This window comes from Lissotriton helveticus, chromosome 9 (assembly GCF_964261635.1).
Source record: "Lissotriton helveticus chromosome 9, aLisHel1.1, whole genome shotgun sequence".
Classification (NCBI taxonomy): Eukaryota; Metazoa; Chordata; class Amphibia; order Caudata; family Salamandridae; genus Lissotriton; species Lissotriton helveticus.
Window position 1 is genome coordinate 416146929 of NC_136070.1, and position 27927 is coordinate 416174855.

Here is a 27927-nt window from a genome sequence, read left to right on the forward strand (position 1 = left end):
AAAGTATTAGTGATGCCATGTCTCAAAGGAAAGCTGAGATCCAGCGTATGATATTAAAGTTTTTAATTAACTGTCTAATAAGAGAACAAGATTACCCGTCTAAAGATCAGGCCGAAATGAAAATCCTGACAAAGTGGAGTGATAATATAGCCGAGGGTAAGCACAATACCATTAGTGCCATGGAGAGCATGTACAAGAAAATCCGTAGAGAAATAATAAAGATACACGAACAACGTAAAGCAGCACAAGTAAGCGAGAAAGAAAGTAACTCTGATACTGAAGAGGTAGAGGACGAGAATCCCGCCAGAATAGCGTATGTAGGAAAATCTAGATTTCCAGATCGCCATTTACGCCTAGAACACAAGTCTATTTTTCATTCTCCAGCACCAGAACAAGGTTCCCTAGAACAAGTATTCCAAGCTACCGATCACATTCTGAAATCACGAATCGGTTACAGTGAGTTAAGTACCATGCATGAACAAGAACTAGCCCGATCAGCAGTCCGATGGATTACTGATTCTACCACTTTTCCAGACGAAATAGTGGCACAAATGTTTCTGAAATTGCCCCCAGCCGAGCAGCGACTGGTGGGTATGTATATGATCCAGCACCTCATTACTTTGTATGAGGGTCAGCACTCTGATCCAGGTCCGTTACACGATATCCTGAACGAGTTACTCCAGTATAGATGGAGAGGTCTAGGTACCGATTTAATTAGTATCATTCTAGAACAGCGCCACAAATATAGAACGTTTCTGAACCCGCATTTTGTTCATGTCTCACCCCCAGAAAGTAAACCATTTTACATGGAAAGACAGAACCCGTTACGAGAAGTGCATCCAGTTAGGACAGAGGACGGTGAAATGCAACGAGTGTTTGTATACACCCCGATTACAAAGATGGAACTCCTCGAAATGAAGAAATTAATTCCCTGTCATGACAAAGATCCAGCAGGGTTCCATAGAGAATTAAAAGACATGCTCCGTATGGGAGAATACACTTACCCAGATATCATTAAAATGTTAAAGGTCCTGTTGCCCGCAGGGGTGTATGAAAAGCTAAAGGAAAAAGAATGGGAGGTGGGAGAGAAAAAGATCGATTGGGCAGTTCTAGAAGCTGAAGATAAGTCACGTGTACCAGGTACCGGTCTAGGAGAGAAATGTAAAGAATTACCAGAATTATTAATACAAGTTTTACCCAGATTATTGACAACTAGAAAAGAAGACTGGGATGCAATCTCAGCCTGTAAACAGAAGCAAGAAGAAGACATTAGTGATTTTTATTCTAGATTTGAAAAGTGTTTTAGTATCAACAGTGGCCTCAAGACAAGTAGTGAGTCATACCCTCATCTTTTTGTTACTAAATTAGTCGAGAATTCAAGCCCATCAATTAAAAATCGAGTTTTGAAAGTCGAAAGTACCTGGCAAGCTAATACTCCGTCCCAAATGCTCCAGATGCTCCAGTACCACCAGAATAGAATCAGGGAAGAGCAAGAACACGAGAGAAAACGTATGAAAGACACGAAAATGAAAGTACTAGTTGCACAATCTGTTCCTCAAGACAGTCAGAAGAGGGGTCCGAATCAAGCCAGTCATCCAGCAGCTCCCGTTAAAGGGAATTGCAATTATTGTAAACAGCCAGGTCATTTTATAAACGAGTGTGCAGTTCTGAAACACAACATAGCTACTGGTAAGACTAAAGAAAGACCACGTCCGCCTAGACAAGAACAAGTTTCACAGACTCCTCAGCCACAGAATGCACAACAGACAGTTACAGCACCGCAGCCTATTGCTGCAACACAACATGTCACACAGCAGATGTACCAGTATGCACAGTCTGAGTATCCAGAGTACCAGCAGTATTCATGAAACAGCCTAGAGAGGGAGGTAGGCTTGCCTCTCATTGAGATACCTGTAGATCAAGAAGGTCCCTATGTTCACAGTCAAGTATTAGGGAAAGACAGAAAGTTTTTGATTGATACAGGGGCAAGTAGGACCACAATTAGTCATGCCGAAGTTCCAGGGGCTCCGCTCTCAGGCTCAAGAAATGTTTCCCTTGGATTTTCAGGAAAACCCATCGTAAATGAGATATCAAAGCCAGTTACTCTAGAAGTAGGTCCATTGTCCCGTACTACTGATCTGTTACTTACTAAGTCATGTCCAGAAAACCTATTAGGCATTAAGACACTGAAAGAGTTAGGTGCAGTTATATGTTGTTCCCCAGAGGGAATACGATTGTTCCTACGTGACTTTAAGGGTCACTATGTATTACGAGATTTTGATCCAAGACTGTCAAATGTTCCGCAGCATTTATGGGCGCAAGGTCCAACTGATGTAGGTTACATGCAAATCACACCCCATCGTGTGACTCTCAAGCCAGGTGTAGTGTTACCACGAATCAGACAGTACAGATTGCCACCTGAGGCTGTAGCAGCCTTATCCAAAATTATTGACGAGCTTATTGCTCAAGGAGTGGTTGTAGAAACTGACTCCAATGTATGTAATTCTCCGATCATTCCAGTCATGAAACGTACTGATCCAAATGCACCCCCAGTATATCGATTAGTGATTGACCTACGAGAGCTTAATAAATGTATTATTCCTCAGTACCCAGTTGTCCCAGACATCTCTTCCCTATTGACAGCCATCGATTCCGAAGCCACGTTCTTCACTGTCATAGACCTCAAGAACGCATTTTTCAGTGTTCCTATTCATCCAGACAGCCAGTTCCTTTTCGGATTTTGTTTAAATGGAAGGAGCTATATGTTCACACGCGCTCCTCAAGGTTTCACAGAAAGTCCTAGTATTTACAGTCAAGCACTTAAGAGACAACTTGATAATGTTCACATGCCAACTGACACTGCCCTGCTCCAGTATGTCGATGATCTACTGATCACAGCCCGTTCTGAACGTGATTGCGAGCGAGCGTCACTAACGGTTCTGTATTTCCTGGCCGAGATGGGGCACAAGGTGTCCCCTTCTAAGCTTCAATTTTGTGTCCAGCAAGTGGTATACTTAGGACACTTGCTGTCCAAGAGGGGTAGGCAGTTGACACCAGACCGTATCCAGTTAATAGCGAGTCTTCCTCAGCCCAAGACCCAGAAGGAGGTACGTGCTTTTATTGGCCTTACTTCTTATTGCAGACAATGGATTCCTCAGTATGCATTTCTAGCTAAACCACTGATACAGTTAACGACACAGGAGGCAGCCGTATCGACTGTCCTCCCTTGGACACCTGAACATACACTTAGTTTCAATGAGTTAAAGAAAGCCCTATGCCAAGCTCCAGTTCTAGCTACACCGAACTACAGTAAGCCTTTTACACTTTTTGTCACTGAACGTGAAGGTACAGCATTATCTGTCCTCACACAAGATCAAGCAGGACAATACAAGCCCTGTGCTTATTTTTCGAGCACATTAGATCCTGTAGCCCAGGCTCTGCCTGCGTGCCTCAAGTCAGTTGCAGCCACAGCACTAGCTATCAGACAAAGTGATTCCATAGTCTTAGGACATACCTTGACAGTACAAGTTCCACACTCTGTGGAAGTTCTTTTAAACCGAACACAAACTCAGCACTTGACAATTGCACGTTTAACAGGTTATGAATTGACACTGTTCCAGCCACACATAGAAATCAGACGCTGCAACATTTTAAATCCTGCTACATTGTTACCATCAGTTACTTCGAATTCTGCCACACATGACTGTGTGGAAGTAGTTAACATTACGACAAAGCCAAGACAAGATCTGACAGATACTCCGTTATTAGACCCCGACCTGACACTTTATGTGGACGGTTCATGTATAAGAACTAGTACAGGAGAACTAGTCGCCGCGTATGCAGTGACTACTGACACTGAAGTTATTGAGACACACCGCATCGACACTCTGTCCGCTCAAGCAGCAGAGCTAGTTGCTCTGACACAAGCCTGCATACACGCCCAGAACCTGAAAGTTAATGTTTACACAGATTCACGCTACGCATTTGGAGTTGTACACGACTTCGGAGTGCTCTGGCAGGAGAGAGGTTTCATGACTTCTCATGGAACCAAGATTCAGCATGGTCTCCTTATTCAAGCTCTGTTAGATGCCATACATTTACCGACATCTATTGCTATCATGAAATGCAAAGCACATACGAAAGTTACTGACATTATTTCCCAAGGTAACGATCTAGCAGATCGCACAGCCAAGCTTACAGCACAGACTCTAGACATTCCAGTTAACATGACACATACTCCAGATCCGACTACATGTATGACAGTTAAGGACCCTACTCAAGATGTCATAGATATCCAGTTACATGCTACTCCCGATGAAATCAAGAAATGGTCCGAACAAGGAGGGGTCCAGACAGATCAAGGATGGTTAACAAAGGGTAGAGCCACATGGTTTCTCCCCGACTCTATGGTTCAAGTCATTATTAATACCGCACATAGTCCAGCACATTTAGGAGAAAAAGCTATGTTAGATAGTATCCAGAACATTTGGTTTAACAAGCATTTACGAGCTGCAGCCAAGCAGAAAGTCCGTACCTGTATGATATGTTGTCAGTTTAATCCAGGTAAAAGTGTCCCGGTGGAACAAGGTGGATTCCAGCCCCCTGACCACCCTTTTGAAGTCCTCCAGATGGATTATATTCAGATGGAGCGATGTCGAGGTTTCAAGTATGTCCTTGTAGTTGTATGCGCTTTGTCCAGGTGGACAGAAGCATATCCAGTTCCAGATTACACAGCCGCGACCACTGCCAAGCAGCTGGTTCGTGAGTTCTTCCCTCGTTATGGACTCCCTAGAGTCGTATATTCTGACAACGGCCAGCCATTCTCATCTGAACTCATGAAGCACGTTTCCCTGTTGTTAGGGTACCAGTGGAAGTTTCATTGTGTACGCCATCCTGAAGCAGCCGGTCTCGTAGAGAGACATAATCAGACTCTAAAAATCCGTATTGCAAAAGTATGCAAAGAAAAAGGTGTGGACTGGCTAGTAGCTCTGCCAGTCGCTTTATTTTATATGCGCATGGTCGCACATTCCAGATCAGGTCTGTCCCCGTATGAGGTCGTTTTCGGCCGCCCCCCTAACATGTGGGGTACTCCTAGACCCCGAAGTATTACCGATGTTTCAAGTAATATGCTGACAGATTACCTAGCTTCCTTGATGTCTGCCCTCAACTCATGTCGTTCACAGGTTGCCGCCGCATTTCCAGACAATACCGAGGTGGCACCGCACGAAATCGTTCCAGGATCCATGGTAATGGTCCGCAACTTTGACAGATCAAGTCCGCTGGAGCCTCGATGGAAAAAGCCCCGACAGGTCCTCCTCACCACCCGTACAGCCGTGAAGTTGGAAGGACGCAAAGGCTGGGTGCACCTTTCTCATATTAAACTTTTTAATGGACTAAAACCCGTCTTAAAGAACATTTCCCAGCATTTGAAGGATTGCCAAAATATTGTTCTCAAGGACTGTCCCGCAAAAGACATTGCTACAACCCCTCCCCTGTTAGAGAAAACTCCGCAGCAGGAGTATAAACAGAAACTACGGTCTAGTAAAATAAGTCAGCCAGTTTGATTGTCTAAGTCCTCCCCTAGGTGAAACGGTTAGACTGTTTCTGACATGTATAAAATAGACCCCCATAGTGAGAGAGTTAGTCAAAACTCAATCCGATGTATCGTTTTTCTATGTTTCATATTATTTCTCAGCATTATGATTTCCTGCACCAGTTATGCATTTTTCCTATGTTTCCCAGTTTCACATGAAAATAAGTCTGCTAATGCTACAGCAGAGCACACGTTTAGTGATCTGCCCCCTCATGAACTGTCCTACCGCCTCGCTATGCGAAATAACTCATTTATCCGTATGTTACATTACTCACACCAGACCAGCAATGCCACTAATTGTTGGGTGTGTGGTCGACTCCCCCCTTTCCAGACACCGAAGGGAGTTCTGCCACTCTTTCCTTATCCTTTTTCACATAATGGTTCGTGTGGAGCATGGTCCACGTTAACGTCATCCTCAACAGATATGTCTTTTCTTAACAGTACATGTTTCCCAGACAAGCAAGGTCTCCCCCACAGAACCGGGTTAGATCTAGAAAATGAAGTGTATAATTTAGGTAATTATTCTTCGAATTTTATGGTCCTGAATGTTCAGTCTGATACTACTCCAGACTTACCCGCTATTTCAGTACTACCAGTCAAAGGCGAATTATGTGTCCGAAATAAGGGTTCCGTACATGTAGGACATAGTGATTGTACTACTATTGTCAAGTATAGTGACAGTGGGAAATCTATTTTCAAAGCTTCACGTCATTCTTATTTTATTTGTGGTCAAACTGCATATGTTCGTCTGCCCCTCGATTGGGAGGGAACCTGTTACATTGCCTTCCTACTGCCACCAGTTTTTCTAGCCCCATCTGATTATCACAGGAATACACATCTAGTACACATTAGACATAGAAGGGAGTCCCCAATTGTCGATTATACTGAAACTGCTCTAGAACAATATACAGATTTCAATAGAGGTTTCTTTTTCTTTATAGGACCTATCCAGAATAGTAAACTGATCCGTAGGTTAACCAGAACCCTTGAAGCTGTAATAAATGAGACTGCCTCTGCTCTAGGTAACTTAACCGAAGAGCAATCTGCTATGAGATTTGTCGTTTTACAGAATCGTCTCGTCCTTGACGTCATACTGGCCGATAGGGGCGGGGCCTGTAGAGTCATCGGATCTAGTTGCTGCATTTTCATTCCAAATAACGCGCCGTCTGTTTATTCAGCTATAACCAGACTCCATAAAATTGCCCATCTGTTACACCAAGATCCAGGCACCTGGACATGGTCCGGTTGGTTCTGGAATATAATTTCCGCATGGGGATGGAAAATATTGTCCTTTCTAGGTATTGCAGTAGCGATCATATTTAGCTGCTGCCTCTGTATACAATGTGGCCCTGCGATTTGCGGCATTTGTGCTGCCTCTTGTATTCCTAGTCCCAAGCCCCGTTCTAAATCCCGTTCCAGAATAATTCGAGACGAGCAAATGATACTGTATGAAATGATAGATGGTATCATGAATATTGATGTTTCCTGATGGAAACGTAGTGACAAGGAGGGAATGTGGAAAAGTAAATTTTGCCATGTTCTGTGTCCCTACGCCTCATCCATCATATGTTATGTGTGCATGATTAAATATGCATATGTACTCCCCATGTCCGATTAATGACGCAATTACAGTTGTGTCCACCTCTAATATGCCAGTTTCCAGTCCTCGTGAATACTACGAATATCAGGCCTATGTAAAGCTACGTTGCCACGTTTCTCAGTGTGCACGTTATTCTATTATAAAGTCCCCGTTTCTAGGCCTCAAAAGGGCCTGGACACCAGATTCAGCTCCTGTCTCCAGAAACCTTGCTGAGGAGCGATACAGCCCCCACCTGTATCCTCGACCCTTCACTTACTTCCTGCCTCGCAGTGCCCGGTCCAGCCTGGCTCTGCCTCTGAGTCTGCCAAGAATATGTTATGATTCCAGTTATCAGTTCAGTCCTCCTTCTCTGCATTCCTAAGCTACTGAACTGCATCAATAGTTTCCGTCATTGTCTAGCCTTCTCGTCTCCACGTTAGAGAAATACTGCATTTTAATGGTCATTTAATATTCTTCATCACGCACTACATGTAGAATAATGCATGGTCCAGTCTTAGAATCAAGTTAGCCTTTCCTCTCCTAACTTCTAGTTTATATCAACATGTTCTCTAAACATCAGATACTAGATACTGTTTAGGTACATGTCGCCCTGACTCTCCAGACTTCAGTCTCTGCTCCTAGCACAGAGTTCATAGCCCCCAGCTTCTCCTAGTGATACGTCATTGCCAGTTTGCGTGCACCATCAGGTTAGAGGTCCCGGCTCCTCAGGTAGCCCCCTCCATGGTTTCCGCCCCATTCATGACATATTCTGTTACGTTTGCATCACATGTCTATGTATACGCCCTGTTACACCTACTTTTACCCTTATCTTTCGCGACTGCTACGCGTCACGCCTTCTGCTCCACCCACTGCTACGCCTACTGCAATGTAATGCTATGTGTTTGCGTTATGTATATATGCTCATGTATTGTTATTAAAAGCCAGCGCGCTCATCCCAGATCCAGCCCCAGCAGCTGCTGGGCCCTGTCACCCTATTCCTATGCAGGTTGTCCTGATCCTGTCCTTATGCTGTAATAAACCTGCAAAACTCCTACTACCTCGAATCTTGACTCTTATTTATTGAGCTATCTGTTATGATATATGTCTAGTCAAAAAGAGAGGTATTATTTATTTATTTACCACACCATTGTTAAACAATTTGTGGTTTCCCGAGGTGTATATTTAAGCTTATGATTGTTCCTATATTTTCTTTTTCTTTGTAAATAGTGTAACATTATTGTATTTGTTTCTAAGCGCTGTCCTGAGGATTCTCCAACATGGTAACTTTAATAGAGGCTGAAACATCAACGTCTAGCCTCTACTTGCTTCTGCAGTAACAAGACTGTGCTTGTCAACATACAAATGACTTTATCACCAACGTATTTATTATAGGACTGTTTATCTCACTGCAAGAGTGGATTGACAATGCTGTGACACTGCTAATTGACTGTGATATTTAGGACTACAATGGGTTACTCCGGTGTTGGATGCTAGAACTTGTGTAGCCCACTCATTTTACATGTTATTCTGCATACCATTTGTCATGTTTCTTTATTTGTTAGTAAAAAAACATTATTTTTTTACGACCGTTTGACAAACTATTTTTCCCTTCTTGTCAATATATTTCTGTGTTTAGCAGATGTTTCTCTAAGGGAAGTAATATTTAGTAAGTGTTTGAATAACTTCTTAAGTAAGACCGTGAATGATCCCCTTGTTTGCTCTTTATTGTTTTCTCTGGATTTATCCTAGCTTTCAAGGGGTTATTGGGTTGTCCTTATTTGTTGTACAGCTTTGTCGAAGTCAGGTAAGTTGAAAAGGAGCTATAAAAAAACATAACAAATTCAAGCATTACTCACCTGCACCTCACCACTCACACCATTCGGGGTCGCACAATGCAGCTGGCACCATTAAGCCTCTGAGCCATTCTTCCTCATTAAAATTGGCTTTGTTGCGTATCTCCACAAAAAAGAATATGCTGTTCCCCCTATTCGGACAATGTGATAAAGGGTTAGAAGGAGGAAAGACCTCCTTGTCGGAACTAGAGTACTCACACACCCAGCAAGCTAGGTCTCATGCTTCATCATATGGACTTGCTCCTCGTCGGGTCGGCGCTGCAATACCCGACGGGCACCCATAAAGGGGCACTTTGGTGGAGATCTTTTTTTCCTGCTGTTAGGTGTGTGTGTGAGGGTCCTAAAGAACAGTGTTGATGTGGTGCAGGTGAGTGAAGTTTAAAAAAGGTTGGATAGTCCACATAAACTCTTTATTTGGCTGGTAATCCACCTTCTTAAAAATAAACGGAGTGGCTGCTCTCTGGCTCTATGGTCCAGGGGAGCTTAGCTTATCTCCTAGCGTGTGGTCGACATGTTTCATGCCTCTTGGTCAATACTGATCCATTGCATTTCATAAGGACCTTGTGATACAATACTACCTACACGTGGTGGTGGTGGGCAATAAGGCTCCTACCTACCACATTCCTTGGAAGCGAGCGCGAAGTCCCGCCAATTCTAGTGGTTATCTAATTATGTACAGAAACTCACTCCATTAGGTTATGGGGCTTACGGACACCTCATTCGTGGTGGCCTATCCTCATTGGGACGCACACCAGTACACCTCCCATGCGTGCAGCGGGCAAAATAATGTTTTCCCTTTCAGATCCTATCTGATCTGGTGGTTACGTTGAATTAGATCCAACATCCTAAAATAGCAATGGATAACTCTCTGATGCCACATCGGATCCCACTAGAACGTCTTTGGCCTCCATGGAACCAAAAAATCCCCTAGGTGATTTATCATTGGTGGATTTGTCCTCAACGCCAGCTATCCCCCTCGAACTGTGGTCGAAGTGGGGGAAAAAAAGTAGGGGGACTGTGGGATGAGAATCAGTGGGGGTTAATAACTAGAGGATTAGATCAGTGGGTGGAGTCAGAGGTGTGGCCAGAAGGGACAAAACATCCCAATTTTTAGTATTTGATTGGCATTTCTCTAACCAGTTACAGCTTATTAGGTATTTAAATCAACAAATGGATACACATGATTATTTAAGGTTTAATATGAGTTATTGACACTAAAATACATTCACAAAGTGGGATATGTTTCCAATAACAGAATTGGCCAAACACACTTAAAAGTGGACGCACAAGCCATTTGTATCCAAGCAATTGAGTTTCTGTCATCAGCACCACTTATCCCTTTTTCCACAAGAGTAGTTCAAACATGAATGGCAAAATATCCTAGTATTCTAATGTTTTCTAGATAATTATGGCTCTGCCATATTTGCCACATATTACATCATCTGCTGCATAATCTGACAAATTTAACTAATACATTGTTTAAAGCTCAAATGGATCAAAATGTACTAAATAATGTGATTTGTTTCGCTGCAAAGTGGGCGGCCCTTTGCAAAGGTTGACTGATCACCTTTCTCACTGCTGCATTTGTATGTTACACTGGTACTAATAAGGCAGAATATTTGCAGAGATTGTTAGCATGCATAAAAATGTCAAAATAATAAAATATCAGAAAATATACTATTTTACGCTGCAGCCTTTTTTTGCTGCATAATTTAGTCAACATTGCAGCATAATTTAGTTCTCCTTTGCTGCATACTTCCAGTGGCCCCAAGGCAGGCAGCACACATTAAAAGTGATTGTGCATGAAGCATAGAGACTGTGAAATTTGCTAACTTAGTTTGGTGTGTGTAAATCCTGCATTGCCGGTGAGTTGCAGCCACTACTGCTGAAACAAAGCCAATGGAGCTACCAATGGGTGAGGCGGTCTGGTCTCAAGGGAACGGCAGGCTTTAGCACTGGTGCAACAATGTTTGTTGGTCACCCCCAAAGACCTCTTCCACCAGAGATTCCCTCACTACCACCCTTTAACAGTGCCCCTCAAGTGTCCATAACCACACTCTCTTTCAGATGCATTTAATTTGATTTACAGCGCCACTCATGCCAGTGTAAGGTGTCAGAGCACTTTACATCATACACATTACACAAAGATATTCATACTTGTGTAAATCACTGTATAGGAAATATTACGTAAGAAAAAGGACTAGAAGGTGTAGGAGTCACATGACAACCATACTAGTAAGCAGTAGGGTTTAATAATGATTGGTCTGGAGAAACACAGAACTCAGAATTTAAAGCATAATACTATGGTTGGGAGGTTCTCTATAATAACCAGAATTGATTTCTATCTAAATTAACATTTTTTGCAACATTAGGATAATCAAAGACTGGGGGGACAAACCACAACACTCTAATTTATACCTTGCAATTTGCATGCAGCTCTGGGATGACATTTAATCAATCAATCAATCAATCATACCATTTGTATAGCGCACTACTCACCCGGGAGGGTCTCAAGGCGCTTGGGGAAGGGGTATGCTACTGCTCGAATAGCCCGGTCTTGAGTTGTTTCCTGAAGGCGAGATGGTCCTGGGTCAGCCGAAGGTGGATGGGGAGGGAGTTCCATGTCTTGGCAGCCAGGTAGGAGAAGGATCTTCCTCCGGCGGTGGCTCTTCGGATGAGTGGTACGGCAGCGAGGGCGAGGCTGGTGGACCGTAGCTGGCGGGTGGGCGTGTAGAAGGTCAGGCGGTCGTTGAGGTACTTGGGGCCCAGGTCGTGGAGAGACTTGTGTGCGTGGGTGAGGAGCCGGAACGTGATCCTCTTGTCGACGGGGAGCCAGTGCAGGTTCCTCAGGTGGCTGGAGATGTGGCTGCGTCGGGGGACATCCAGGATGAGTCGGGCGGAGGCGTTCTGGATGCGCCGGAGTCTTTTCTGTAGCTTGGCTGTGGTTCCGGCGTAGAGGGCGTTTCCGTAGTCCAGTCGGCTGGTGACGAGTGCTTGGGTGACAGTCTTCCTGGTCTCGGTCGGGATCCAGCGGAAGATCTTGCGGAGAATACGCAGGGTGTTGAAGCACGATGAGGAGACGGCGTTGACTTGTCTGCTCATCGAGAGGGAGGAGTCCAGGATGAAGCCCAGGTTGCGTGCGTGGTCGGTTGGCTTGGGTGTGGTGCCCAGGGCTGGGGGCCACCAGGAGTCATCCCAGGCGGAGGGCGAAGATCCCAGGATGAGGACTTCCGTCTTGTCCGAGTTCAGTTTCAGGCGGCTGTCCTTCATCCACTCGGCGACGTCTTTCATCCCTTTGTGGAGGCAGGTTCTGGCGGTGTCGGGGTCTCTGGTGAGGGAGAGGATCAGCTGGGTGTCGTCGGCGTAAGAGATGATGTTGAGGTTGTGCTGGCGTGCGATGGCTGCAAGAGGTCTCATGTAGACGTTGAAGAGGGTGGGGCTGAGTGAGGATCCTTGCGGGACGCCGCAGATGACTTCGGTGGCCTCGGAGCGAAACGGGGGGAGGCGGACTCTTTGTGTTCTTCCGGCGAGGAACGAGATGATCCATTCCAGTGCCTTCTCTTGGATACCGATATTGCTGAGGCGCTGGACTAGGGTGCGGTGGCAGACAGTGTCGAACGCAGCGGAGAGGTCCAGGAGGATGAGGGCCACTGTTTCCCACTTGTCGTGCAGGGTCCGGATGTCGTCGGTGGCTGCGATGAGGGCGGTCTCGGTGCTGTGGTTGGCTCTGAAGCCGGACTGCGAGGGGTCGAGGGATCCGTTTGTCTTGAGGAAGGCGGTCAGCTGTCTATTGACGATCTTCTCGATGACTTTAGCAGGAAAAGGGAGGAGCGAGATGGGGCGGAAGTTTTTGAGGTCGGTGGGGTGCGCTGTAGGTTTCTTCAGGAGGGCGCTGAGCTCGGCGTGCTTCCAGCTCTCCGGGAAGGTGGCGGTGTTGAAGGAGGTGTTGATGATGTTCCGGAGTTGGGGTGCGATGGTAGAGTTGGCCTTGTTGAAGACGTGGTGTGGGCAGGGGTCGGTCGGTGATCCGGAGTGGATGGTGTTCATCGTGCGGGCTGTGTCTTCGGTGGTCACCGTGGTCCAGGTGCAAAGGGTGGCGGTGGGGGGCGTTGGTTCAACGGTTGGGTGCGTGGGTGGTGCGCCGAAGCTGTTGTGGATGTCGGCGATCTTGCGGTGGAAGAACGAGGCGAGGGAGTCGCAGAGGTCTTGTGACGGAGTGATGTCGTTGGTGCCAGCGCTGGGGTTGGAGAACTCCTTGACGATGCTGAAGAGTTCCTTGCTGCCGTGTGTATTGTTGTCCAGTCGTTCCTTCAGGGATTTCTTCTTGGTGATGCGGATGAGCTGGTGGTGCTTGCGGGTGGCGTGTTTGAGGGCGGTCATGTTGTCGGTGGTCCGGTCGAGGAGCCAGGCTTTCTCGAGGGTGCGGCAGGTCTTCTTGGAGTCCTTGAGTTCGTCGGTGAACCAGGATGCCTTCTTGCTTCTGGGTCTGCTGGGAGGGTTCTTCAGTGGTGCGAGGTCGTCGGCGCAGGCGGTCAGCCACTGCGTGAAGTTCCGGGAAGCTTCATTGGGGTCCGTTGCGCTGGCGGGTGGGTTCTGGCTGAGAGAGGTGGTGAGCTGCTCAGTGGTGATCTTACTCCAGCTTCTGTGGGGAATCTGAAGCGGGTGGTGGTGGGTCGTGGTTCTTCTGAAGCTGAAGTGGACGCAGCTGTGGTCGGTCCAGTGGAGTCCGGTGGAGTGGCTGAAGGTGATGTGCTTGCTGGATGAGAAGACGGGGTCAAGCGTGTGGCCGGCGTATTGGGTGGGGGTGTTGACCAGTTGCTTGAGTCCGAGGTTGGCGAGGTTTTCCAACAGGGCGGTGGTGTTGCGGTCCTTGTTGTTCTCCAGGTGAAAGTTGAGGTCTCCAAGGAGGATGTAGTCAGCGGAGGGGAGGGCGTGCGGGCTGATGAAGTCTGTGATGTCTTCCCTGAATTGTGTGCGTGGTCCCGGGGGTCTGTAGACGAGGGTGCCTCTAAGGGTCGTCTTTGGGTCGGTGTGAATCTGGAAGTGGAGATGCTCGGCTGCAGCGAAGGAGTCGTTGGCGTCGGTTGTGATGCGGATGGTGTCCTTGTAGACGATGGCGATGCCTCCTCCTGTCTGGTTGACGCGGTCCCTCCTGATGATCTTGTACCCGTCCGGGATGGCGATGGCGATGTCGGGTGCAGAGGAGGCGTTCATCCAGGTTTCCGTGAGGAAGGCGACATCCGGTGATGTAGCGTCGAGGAGGTTCCAGAGTTCCACGGCGTGTCTGTGGACGGAGAGGGTGTTGAGCAGGATGCACTTGAGGTGGTTGCTGCTGGTGCTTGGCTTGGCGGGTGCGGAGGAGGTTCGGAGGCAGATGAACTTGCAGATACAGCAGGTGAAGGGTCCATGGGTGCGTCTCGGGGTGGCTCGGCAGCAAGCGGGGTTCCGGCCGGCATTGAGTGCGTTGAGAGTGGCGGCATCGTAGGTCCTTCGTGTGGGCTGGCGTCGACGGGGGCCAGGGGTCCTGGCACTGGGCGTGGTCCAGGCGTGGACGGGCGCAGACGGGCTTGCCTTTGGCGCGCCTTCGGCGCACAATCGGCGCACCCGCTGCGCGTACGCGGGGGCATCATAAGTAGAGAGCCGGGTGGGTGGATCAGCTGGTTGGCGGGAGCGGGGCGGCGAATGGGCTGGCGGGGGGCGGGGCCGCAGGGAGGCAGCGGCGGGAAGAAGCTGGTGCGGACGGGCGGCTCAGCGGCGGCTGGGTCGCCCGAGCAGGAACACGAATCAGGCACAGGAAGCGGCAACAGGAGGCAGGCAGCAGAGGAGCGTGGGGGCGTCCAGGCCTGAGCACAGGCACTGCATTTAATAGCTCACTGTTCTATGTTAGGATTTTAACTTATAAACTGCAAGTAACAAAATGATCCATCTGACAAAAGCAGTAACCCACCGATCTATTTATATTATGTACATTTTGTGATCTGCATGGTACATGTTCTTTGCTACTGGCACATTAAGCCTCTGCATTACCTTTCCATGAGTCAAAACTTCCACTAGAAACTCCTATCTCTGTTTTGAAATCTCTAATCACCGGAGTTATCATTACATTTTTATTGTTGCTGAAAATTCCTGAAGGCCCACAAGGAGGCAGGAACTGCTTTTAAAACCATAATATACTTGCAAACATGATGCCCCCACCCAAAGTCAGCGCCTGGTGCGGTCACACCGGTCGCACTGCATTAGAGTTAGTCCTTGTCAATGGTCCTGTGACCTCAGTGACTGTTGCACTAGGGTGTGCTAGTTCATAGACCTGCCTGCAAGACTGTAGGTGAACTTCAGTATGGATTGTGGTGGAGAGGCTTTCATGGTTAACTGACACTTGCCACCGCTAGGGCCCCCCTGCTGGTGCTAAGGCATCAAGGCTTCTAAGGTCTTGCAGAGCCTTCTAAGGTCCAACATAGGAATGTGCTCCCTCAGGAGTGTGGTCTGGGTGTCTGGTCATGAAGGCTGAACCTGGTTCCCCAGTTCCAAATTCGGCAGCTTTGACCATAGTGTCACATCCTCTCCCCCACTAAACACCATGTTGACTTCAACTACCACCCAATTGTGGCCGCTATAAACACCTGAATGTAACTCAATTCAAATTACTCACTAGACAGGAGCAATATGCTGCCTAAAAAGCAAGTAACAACATCCTGGAAAAAGCAAACACTCATAGGGAATGCAAGATTAAGTAAAGCATGTGAAAAGTAAGCAGGAACAACCTTAACACTTTTACACTCACTAATCAGAAATCAGTGAGTGCTTGTGCCAGGAAATTCAAGAACATGACTTCAGGGCCCGGAAGGGACCCATTAGAGTGTCCATTGCTTGCATCCTTACAAAAAGTAAGCAGTATGGTTTAAAAAGACCACATCTGTGAACACAGAGCTGCAGTACACATTTTTTTTTCAACCCACCCATCAATCAGGCATTACAGTACCTCCAGGATTGGTGCACTTCCCCATCGGGGGAAACCAATGCTTTTCAAAGAAAGACAAGAAAACAAAAGTAGCGCCCACTGGCAAACTCTGTAAAGTGACGCTAATGTGTTTGGGTGTGAACACAATCAATCTAGCCACTTTGCGGCCACTCTGTCTTGCTTTATTTAGTTATTTATTTATTATTCATATTTTGAAACTTTTATTCCTGAGTCTGCACTTTGGAAAAGAACAATGTCAGAAAAAGACAGAGAGGAAATAAGAGGAAGAAAGCGAGAGGGGCAGAACAGAAGTGGACACTATCCTTGTCTTCTCTGGGCAAGAAGGAAGTAACAGAGGGCCTTATTTATGAAGGTCTTGCGCCGCCGGTGCGTCACTTTTAAAATGGGAAAAAGTGCCGTACTAGTGGCGCATGACCTTCATAAATGAGGCCCAGAATCCTTATCCTTCTCTGTACACCAGTGTGTCCCAGAACGGTCACAAATGCTGAGCCTTGTCTGTAGGCCTTGGCTATTTCTGCCATCTTGGGACGCATGTTTAAAATTAAAAAGCAGTGGGACAGAATCTATTGAATTAAAGAAGTAGGGGCATGCCATGCCCTGCCGATCCCGCCCACTTCGAACACTGCTCCTGACCTCCTCCCAGGGTTCATATCATCACTGGTTCTGGTTCAGTTGAATCTGAATTCAACAACATCTCTGGGTCCTACCGCTGCATCGTGTTTGGCACTATGGTTTCAACAAGCGGCTTAGCTGGCTGTGATACCAGTGCCAATTGCGACGTCGCCAACACAGGTCATTGATCCAATTGATTTATAAGATACCGAAGCCTTTGCTCCCCGCCTAGAACTGGGATACACATATTCTGAACCTGACTATTCAAGAGAGGAGTTAATTTTCAATGAAGAATATCGGCCCTTTGAAAAAGGTCATTTTGTTGAACTCTGGGATGCCAGTAGCCTGGGTAACACTCCAGACATTGGTCTGACTTCTCCTAATCTGGCCATTGCCACTCAAGAGACTGAATCTTTTGCGACCATCATCAGGAGGGTGGCAGAGACCCTTGATCTTATTCTTCCTACTCAGGAGGTTAAGACAACTCTCCTTACAGAGAGCTTGACGCAGCACAATCTTCTCTGGAGCCCTTATTATTTTTTAATGAGGCTGATACAGAAGAGTTGGTGGGCACCTTGGCAAAAACAGGTTTTTGCCCTCTGGTTAGTAGACAGGTGGCAAGAAGACATATGCCTGCTCCTGTAGATATTGATTTTTTATTACAATATCCAACTTAGGGAGAGCCTTGTTATACAGGCTTCTATGAGTTGTACAAATCCAGATTCCTTCCCATTGAACCCACCTGATAGGGAGTCAAAAAAAGATGTAGGCATTTGCAAAAAGGATTTTCTCTTTGAAGAGTCTGGCCCTCATTTCGGGTAAAACATCATGCCTTCTGCGGAGATTTACTTATGCATTATGGGACAGTCAGATATCCTGCCAGCAGTCCCTGAGGATGTACGTCAGATCTTGCAACTTTAGTGTCTGATGGTTAGGATGCTGCAAAATTCTCAATCAAGTCCAGCCTCAACACTACTGACTATCTAGGAAGGGCAATAAACAACACCGTAGTGCTTAGGCTCCATGCCTGGATTTGCTCCGTGGACTTCTCTACCTGTGTCCAACACTCACTTATGCACATGCCATTTGATAGCTCCAGGCCACTGTTTTCCAAACTGTCTGCAGCGACCCACTGGTTGGTCGTGAGCCCATTTTTGGTGGGTCACCAAAGTCCAGGAAATAAATAAAGATACCCTTAGAATTATTTATTGTGTCACATTTGGGGCACTTCAATGGCAGAGGGCAAATGTAATTTGTTTTAATACTGTACTGGTGCTTACAGACTCTTCTAACTTTGCAGTCAGAGAAAGAAAATTAAAGTGAATTATGCAACAATGCTGCTGGGGTACAAGTGTGAACAGAAGTATGGAGGATGTAACTTCCTTTTAACACAAAACAAAATGTAAATATGTGTAAATGCACTGTACACCTTCAGCAGTTGGGGAAAAAAAATCAAGCACATGTTTTTGTAATTCTGAAGTGTAAATGAAACAAAACATTTATTAGGATTAGAACAAATCAAGACACTTTATGCAGAATTTTTAAATATTTACTGAAACCCAATATCCAGACATTATCATTTGTGTGCAATATAGTTTTACCTTTAAAATTGTATGTCTGTGAGACCTTAGTGGCCATTTCAATGGGAAATGTGATGTTTGCAAATAACAATGCACTACCACATAATGCTTTATGACATTAAAAAATTGCCATCTCAGGTCCATCAGAGCTAGGTGGATTGTGAAAGGTTGTTGTACAAAAAAGTGCATCATGTTTCAAAAAAAGATTGGGAAACACTGCTCTACTCTGTTTAGAGCAAAAGCTGACTCTGTTCTTGAAAGGTTCAAGTAGAGTAAGGCCACCCCCCTTCTCATGCTTAGCTCCACAACAAGAAAGCATCCCCAAATGCAGCGCCCTTGTCGAGGGTTTGGAAGGGGTTTTCTATAAAGATAGTATTCCTCTCAGCAACAAAATAGCTCTCAATTCATTAGGGGGCGAAGTCAGGAAACTGGTCAACAGTGTTCAGGTTCCCATAGGCAGCGTTCTCCCCCCTCTTCTGCAGCCAATGTAAATCCCATTTAATTTAACCTTGGCAAAGCGACTGTTTGGAGGTCAGATCACCTTTTACCTCTCCGGATGGAGGAGCAAGGTGTTTTATCCTAGATCAATGGGTGCTCTAGAATGTGTAATAAGGTTACTCCCTAACTTTCATTTTCCATCCTCCAAACATATCACCAAGAACACATCATCTTCTGGAGGATCACTTGTCTATTGGTTTCAGAAATAAGGACTGGCTGTTATTCCTGTAGCTTTCTAGTACTGAAAAAGGATGGATGCTTGTATCCATCCTAGATCTTTCCCTCGTAACTTCTTCCCCAGAAATAATGGTCATGACAGATGCATCATTACTGGGTTGGAGAGGTCATCTGGGAGAGGTGGAGATCAGAGACTCTGGTTCTTGGCAGTGGTTCTCATCCACAACAACTTGTTGGAGTTATGAGCGATGCACTTGGTACTGAAAGTTTTCGGTCCAACAATCAAAGGGCAACGGGTACAAGTTCTCACAGACAACACATCCACTTCGTGGTACTGCAACAAACAAGGCGGAGTGGGGTTATGGGCCATGTGTCTGGAGACTTTATTCCTTTGGAATGGGCTGAACGCTCAAGGCATTTCCCTGATTGCCTAGCACCTGGCAGGATCTTTAAACGCCAGGGCGGACAAAGTCAACCAATGGTGCCTAGCATATAATAAATTGTGATTACACTTGGAGGTGTCTCAGTGAATCTTCCAGCAATGGGGAGAACCCTGGCTTGATTTATACGCAATTGCAGAGAATATGCAGAGTCACAAATTTTGCATGTAGGAGTTCCCAAGGCACTCTTCTTTAGGAGATGCCTTCCGCCTACACTGCGGCTCAAGACTTTTGTATGCTGTTCTTCTCCTACCTCTCATGCCCAGAGTGCATAAGAAAATCAAGAGAGACCAGGCCCCAGTCATTCTAGTGGTGCAGGACTAGGCAAGGAGTGTGTAGTACAAGGAACTTCTGGCCATGAGGACAAGTCCTCCAATCTGGTTGCCTTTTTGGGAGAATCTCCTGTTGCAGCAGCAAAGCCGGATATTGCGCCCAAAACTGCACAATCTACACCATCATGCATTGCGATTAAGTGGCGACAGTTGATGAGATTCAACCTTCCTCCTGAGGTGGTTGGTGTTACTCTGGCAGCCAGGCGTCCTTCAATGTAGTCTGTCTATGCAGTACGGTGAAAGACTTTGGTTTTGTGGTGGTTTTTCTCATCACTTACAACCCTTACAAGCTTCTTTATCTAATAGTTTGTTATTTTACCATTAGCAAAGCAAGGCCTAGCTGTAACCACAGTTAAAGGTTACTTATCAGTCCTTTCGGCTTTTTTACCTCTGGATCAGTCATCCCTCTTGCGATCACCTGTTTTTGTGCGTTTTCTGAAGGGGCTGATTCATTTGTTTCAACCTACTCCTTTTATGATACCTCAATGGGATCTAAATCTTATATTGACCTGTCTTATGTGCTTGCCTTTTGAGCCTATGCACAGTTGTCCTTTATGTCTACCCAAACTTAAAGCAGTGTTCCTCATCGCATAACATCTCCAAGGAGGGTAAATGAAACTTCAAGCATTATCTTCTATTCCAGCATGTGTTTTTTTTGTCCAAAATAAATAGTCCTTTGAACTAAGGCAACATTCCTACCCAACATATCACGTCTTTTCATGTTTGGCAATCCATAACCGTATCAACATTTTATGCACCACCTCATCCATCAAAGGAAGAGGAACGTCTGCATCACCTCTATCTTAAGAAGACTCTTCATTTTTATATTTAGAGGACAAGGGAATTTCAATAGCATGAGCAACTACTTATTGCATTTTCTAGAACAAAGCGGAGAGTGGCACAGGAAATTACCAATTCTAGATGGATCATTATATGCATTAAATCTGCTATGGGTTAGCCAAAAAGGAACCACAAGGAGATGAGGGACGGAGCGCTGAAACTTTTCAGACACTCACCCCCAGTCACAGATCTGGGTTGAATCCATCTTCGTTCTTTAGCTCACTTCGCCACCCCAGTTCCAACACAGCCATATGCAAATCAGTCTTGACCCTGTGCCTCATAGGAACAGTCCAGCCCGAACTGCCAAGCCATGTCTTCCCTGGATCAGAAACAAGCATCTTGGGACCGGTTTGAGGCTAAAAGCCCTCATCAGTCAGACTAGCTTGAATCCAGTGGCAAAGTTAGCAAGGGATCCATGTTTGGGCATACCCTGCCAACTTAGGGTGAACAAAGCAAACACAAGGAGATGATGGATGGAACACTGAAACTTTTCTGACACTCACCCCCAGTCACAGATCTGAATTGAATCCATCAATGTTCTTTAGCTCACTTCGCCACCCCAGTTCAGGCACAGCCATATGCAAATCAGTCTTGACCCTGTGCCTCATGGGAACAGTCCAGCCCGAACTGCCAAGCCATGTCTTCCCTGGACCGGAAACAGGCATCCTGGGACCGGGTTTGGGCTAAAAGCCCTCATCAGCCGGGCTAGATTGAATCCCTTGGCAAAGTGAGCAAGGGACCCACGTCTGGGCATACCCCCCCAACTTAGGGCGAACAAAGCAAACACAGGGAGATGATGGACGGAGCGCTGTAACTTTCCAGACACTCAACCCCAGTCACAGATCTGGGTTGAATCCATCATTGTTCTTTCGCTCACTTCGCCACCCCAGTTCAAACACAGCCATATGCAAATCAGTCTTTACCCTGTGCCTCATGGGAACAGTCCAGCCCGAACTGCCAAGCCATGTCTTCCCTGGACTAGAAACAAGCATCATGGGATTGGTTTTGGGCTAAATGCCCTCATCAGCCATGCTAGCTTGAAACCAGTGGCAAAGTGAGCAAGGGACCCACCTTTTTTCATGACCCTAAAAAACATTCAAGCTCCCTCCACCCTAATGGCAATGCCATTAGTGAACTAAGAGGCAAGACAATTGTCATGTGCACCCCAAATGTGGCCTAGATTTTTATTATACATGTAGAAACTTTAGAGTCTATAAAATCAAATGCTAGATGTTTTTGTGCAGTACACATCCCAAACTCACACATTTCAAGGTGCTATCAGTTGCAATAATGTAATAAAAGGAATTATGGTGAAATTAAATATTGCCTGGGGTAATGCCATTTGGTCAAGCAGGGAAATCAGGATAGATCTCTGTTTTTCATGTTTAACATTCCGAATTTCAGCCACTAGATGCCTAATACTTTCTCTTGTTTTACATCACAGGTCAATGCTGTGTTTTGAATTCTTGTTGCATGAGGTCAGAGTCTGGGTGCAGTGTCGCCAGTAACGCCGAGGAGGACGCTGTATCCCGAGGGACTGCATGTCCAGGGAGCCCTGCTTTGACAAGGATTGCCTGCACCTGACATGCCCAGCGAGAAGCTATTTAACTGTTCGTGGCACCCGCTTCGCGGGACGCGCGCGGCGAAGCCCGGGCCAAGGGCGAGCCTGTTTGAGCCCGTTAGAGACCGGATGAGGCCGGACCGGGCCCACTCTCTGAGGCTGCTCACCCCTCAAGGTTAGTCCTTTTTAACATACTGCTGTTACTATCAGAGGAGCAACAAATAGGAACTTTGCTGTGTTATCTTTCTAATTTCATCCCTCATATCAAATAAATTTACACTCAAGGATGAATTTGCGAGAGGGCAAGGGGAGAAATGGGCCACCCTCAGGAAGTGTGGTGGGGACGCTGGATCAATTCTTAATTAGAGCCAGTTCGGTCCTTGCACATGAGATAGCTCTGACCGAGCGCCGTCTATCTCTCGATCCCCAACTGACTAAACAATCATCTTTGGGCGCTTTAGCTTCTGCTCGCACTCCTGACTGTTCTTTGGTTGTAGACATTGACTCCGTTGACAATGCAGGTGATGTTGGTCAGTCTCCTAATGGGCTATTGGAAACCTCTGTCGTTTTGGATACACACAATATACCCCAATCTGCTGAGCCAGTACAGATGGATGCAGTACTCACTCAAAGTAGTCCACCACCACGTATCGCCACGAGGTCTGCTCCCCAATGCAAAAATAAAACTCTTGCTCCAATTCCAGATCCACCACTAAAAAGGAAGCAGGGAGGGGACCCTCAGAGGTAGAAACCTGCAAAATCCCAATAAAAATGGAGGAAGTGCTACATCAACAACATCACTGACAGGGGATCCTGCTCCCACTATGTCTGGAATTTTAACTTCAGAGCTCTTGGGTGATTCCGCTGCTAAGGCTCATGAGGCTATGTGGAACAAACTGGGGAACTTGATTGCAACATCTTTAACTCCTATCATTGATATACTGTCTAAGATCAAGGAGTGATCTCAATACTTTTGAACTGAAGGTCATGACGAACTATAGTGCTCTAGAGGGTTTATTGATACAAACTAACCAATTAACTACATCTAAAGAGCCCAGTAACACAGTAGCTACGAATCCCAATCCCCTTAAATTGCCAGCAACTAGGTTGATGTCACTATCGGCGGGGAATAATGGTGCTGTGACTATCAACCATGCAGCTAGGGTAGTTGATGTGGGAAGTAAAGTGAGTAAGCTGGGGAATATGTCTAGTGGTTTAGATCGGGCTAGCCAGTGTGCTTGGGAAGGGGGGGGAATTAGACCCTGTACAGGGTCAGTAGGTGATAATGTACACCAGACCACTGTCCGTGCACTAGCAAATCAGGTTAGTTCCATACCTGAGCCAAGTGGCCGAGAGCACCCCCGGATGCACGAGGGATTGGATAAGAGCCCAGCCTTAGAGGGTTCTAGGGTTTTACACCTTCCTCCGGCTGCCGCTCCTTTGGTGGTGGTTTTGAGGAACGTCCCAGTTTTGCAGGACGGTCAGATTGAAACCACCGAACAGTTGATGGCTAAAACCATGCATTGGCTGACAACGCAACTGAAGTAGGTTGAGGTATGGGATTGGGATATCTGTAATCAGATGATTATGGCCCGACGATCAACATGGATAGGACATTATACAAAGGATGGGAGAGGGGATTGTATAGTTGCTCATTTTAATAACCTCATGATCTCATATTAGTCAATGTTTATGCGAGAGGTCTAGTGGGTGGAAAAGCCTCTCCTACATTCTCAAAATTTGATTAATTCATTAAAACATTGAAAGGGGCAAATCATCTGGTAGTGACGGGTGATTTTAATTGTACATTCGAGCCAATAGACTTAGAAGATAGAAGCTTAACTAGGGATGAGGATGCGACCTGGGGTATACCATTGTTGGAGCTCACCCCGATTAATAAATGGTCAGAGGTAGTGCTCCAGTTAAAAAGTTTATCTCTGGTAATGGGTCTGAGGGCCATAAATGGAAGGTCAAAATCAGATAGTGAGGGTACCGACACTTTTAACAATGGGATAAGAAGTAGCAGAATTGACTACTTTTTTATTAATTTAGAACTGTGGGCAAAGTTAGATGATATGAAGGTCCAGAGCAGAACGGAGAGTGACCAGGACCCCTTACTTTTCACTCTAGAAGCTACTGGCCAACCAATTGAAAGGGTGGGTACTGAAATAGCCACAGCTGAAGTAACTATGACCAATGACTGCTGTAGATTAAAGTGGGCATTGGTCCCAGACGATGAGGGTACTCTGGACCTGATAAAGCTAACCCTTGAAGATACCTTATTAGTTCTCTCTCAGCTTGATTTGGATGAAGCTTCTCTTCCTGCCCTTACAAAGGTCCATGAGGAGCTATTTATAAAGTTGAAAGTTTTTTTTACAAAAAACAGAAGGAGTTCTAAGCAAATCATACAGAAATCTGCAAAATGGTACGATCGGGCATGTAGGACCGCTTTCAGCCACCTCTCCCAAGCTATTAGGTCGGGATTGCTGCATGAAGTTAGGGCAGCTAGGTCTGCATATAAAGAAATCCAGCGAAGGGCAAAGCAGGACTTTGATGAAAAAAGATGGCAGGATTTACTAAATGCAAGCAGTGGAAGAAACTGTGTGCGATTTTGGAAAGCAGTCAAATAGAGCAGTGGTGGTATAGGGCCCTCTCCAGTTAGAAATGTCCCTCCAGAAGCATGGGTCACGCATTATCCGACTCAGTTTGCCTGTACGATTAGCAGCCCAAGTCACTATCCACTAGTAATGTGTGACACTGTGCTAAGTTTTGATATAGGGGAAATTGAGAGAGCCTTGGATGGTGTGGCAGAAGGTAGGGCTCCGGGTCCGGATTGTATTCCAGCAGACATCTTTAAATTTGATAAGGAAAATTGGCTCAAATATATACATCATATGGTCAATGGTCTGGCAAGAGGTGCTCCCCTGGCAGACATTATCCCTATCTATAAAAAAGGGGACCGCGCCAGACCAAGCAACTATAGGCCCATAAATCTTATAGACACCATGCAAATGATTGTGGCCAGACTAGTGCTGAGCAGGGTAAATATGTGGATAGATGACCAAGAAATTCTAGCCACTTTCCAAACGGGTTTCCATCCTCATGTCAGTACTATTGACTACGTTTTTAGATTCATGATGATTTATTGGAGTACTGTGGTTTTAGCAGGGGGGACTCTGAATGCTGCATTTATAGATCAAAAATCAGCATTTGATCTGGTGCCCCGCTTTAAGTTGTGGGACACACTTAAGGAAGCAGGGATGCCCCCTGCGATTTTAAACTTTATTATTAAACTTCATGAGTCTAATTATGCCCAGGCCAACAGGGTGAAATAACAGACCGGTTTCCTGTGACTAAGGGGGTAAGGCAGGGCTGTGTTCTGGCTCCTACCCTCTTCTCTTTGTGTATTAATAATGTTATCTCATATTACTCTGAGTATCCAACCGATGCCCCTATCTTGCTGGTACGAGGGTTCCACTTTTAATGTTTGCAGACGATACTTTAATTTTATCTAAAACACAATCGGGTCTGCAACAAGCCCTCGATAGATTCACTTTATTTTGCAACGACCATGAACTAGTAGTCAATGTTGATTAGACCAAGTTCATGGTGTTGCCTAAACATAAAATAGTGAAAGGCAGAGTAGTAATGAATAGTGCACCTTTGAAGCAAACTGACACCTTTACGTACCTGGGTGTAACGATGGGCAAGAGGATGAAATGGAAGCCGCAAATAGATTTACTAGCACTTAGGCACAACCAAGTAGCAGGGGCTCTTTTAAAAGAGCACCGGTTCTCCTATACCAAACCGGTAGGTCCAGCATTAGCCATATATAATGAGAAAATAACGGCCTCCATAATCTATGGTGCAGAACTTTGGGACTTTGAAAATCTAGGCCCCTTAGTTCTAGCCCAAAAGAAGTTTTTGAGATCATTGACTCGCCTTCCCCAATCGTCCCCCCTCAAACCTCTATTTTTAGATTTGGGATGCACTTCCATCGAGGAGGCAGCGGGCTTTAGACTCCTAGCGTATTGGAGACGGCTATGGACAACCCCTGAGTAAGTACCCTATGCCAAAGCAGTTAAGCATATCAGAGAAGCTATTATGTCTTCAAAAATCAACTGGCTAAAAAAATTAAGGGCACACTACTTGACATGGGGCTAAGGCACGTGTGGGAGGACCCAAAAGGGAATCAGTTTCCATCAAAAAATGATTTTAAATCTCTATATAAGGACATGGTCTGTCTTAAGTCCATGTCGCTGGTAGACGGTGCTTCCCTGACAGGCCTCTTTTTAGATCATAAGTATGAACATAGGTTGGAGGCCTATTGGGATGTCATTACAAGACCTGGTGACAGGAAACTATACCACCAATTTAGAGTGGGTACTCTCCCCCTAAAAACATTTATGGCAAAATGGGGAGATGGAGATACAAAATGCACTGTGTGCACATCTCAGGAAGAGTCTATACTCCATGTATTGTTTGTGTGCCCTGCATATAAGGGTCCCCGTAACAAATGGCTTAAGCCGATCTGTCTAAATATTGGCACAAGATCATGCCAAACAGCATTGCGTATTTTAAAGACAGATACAAGGGAACCTGTAGTTATAGCTATGGCTAAATTCTTGAGCTGGAGATGGGCCCTCAGAAGGAGTAGTTTGGTTGCTAATATAGACTCTATTATTCATTAATGAAGAGGACATTATTATGACTGATGTTTCCCCTCTGATGGGTATTGTGGGTATATTACTTTTATGCGGTTCCCTTTTGATATAATTGCATTTTTTTAGCATGATTCTTTTAACATAATTAATTTTTTAAAATAATTGTATTTTATGAAGTGTGGCACACTTGTTTTATATAAATGTATTTTATATGTGTCTTTTATGATTGGAAAAACATTGAATAAAGACTAATTGAATTGAGCCAGAGCAATACATCTGGCTCAAGCCTGGCTTGAACCTTCAAGTCTCTTAAACAACTCTATTTTTACAGATATATATCTATATATATAATACATACAAATCTAGTACCCAGACCTATTTTCTCCTCATATTTATATTCCAATGATTGTTTTATTTTGCTCATAGTCTTTAAGTTACTATTCCAATGTATTTTGCTTTGACACCTGATTTCTTCCTTGTTCTTATCAAATAAAAATGTTCTTGAAAAAAAAAAAAAAAAAAAAAAAATCACAGCACTTGATAGATATCTTAATTATCTCATGTGCTGTGGAGTATTGGCAGTCATTTAGAATTCCTTACGGCTTCAGAAGCACCATCGTTGATGGATTTTTTAGACATATTTTTTAAGTTTTAAATTGCCCGATTATGTTTGCCCAGATAATTTTTAAAACATATGGTAACTCCTGCTGCAGCACATATCAGAATCACAAGCCATATAACCACAACATTTTTCCCAGGAACATTTTGACAAGTTTGCTTTCCCAATATTTACCTAGGAAAAACTTTACTGGGGTATAAGTGCCTTGTAAATAACAGGGCATGCAGGCTTTGGTGCTGACAGCACTTAAAATCTGTATCTCATGTCCCTTTTTCAGACAAAAATCATAATTGATGCTATTTATCACCCTGGATAAATTCAGATCCACTTAGTGAAGCAAAGACCAGTAAGATGTATCGTTGGCAATGCTTATGGATAACATTGTTCTGTTTTCCCCCTACAATGAGGCATTTTGGTGTGGGACATGAGGACCAGAAGATTGCTTTAATGCAAGCAATATGTCAGATGCACTTAAGCTTGATTTGGAGCCAAGAATAGTAAGTGATGCGTATACCTACCTCTAGTACATAGGTGCTTGAATGAACTTTGTGAGATTGTTAGGATTTGGAAAAGCCATGCAGTAGGGGTGTCACCTTTTAT

The 27927-nt window shown here is 45.3% G+C and overlaps 1 long non-coding RNA gene across 3 annotated transcripts in view; it reads left to right on the top strand.

Annotated features, from left to right (window-relative positions):
* The window catches only part of LOC144782771 (uncharacterized), a 1022691-nt gene that overhangs the window by 254228 nt on the left and 740536 nt on the right, over positions 1-27927 (top strand). For all 3 annotated transcript variants that reach the window (XR_013601250.1, XR_013601251.1, XR_013601252.1), the window contains one exon: positions 21928-22219. This is a non-coding gene — a long non-coding RNA (uncharacterized LOC144782771). The remainder of the gene's footprint in view (positions 1-21927; positions 22220-27927) is intronic.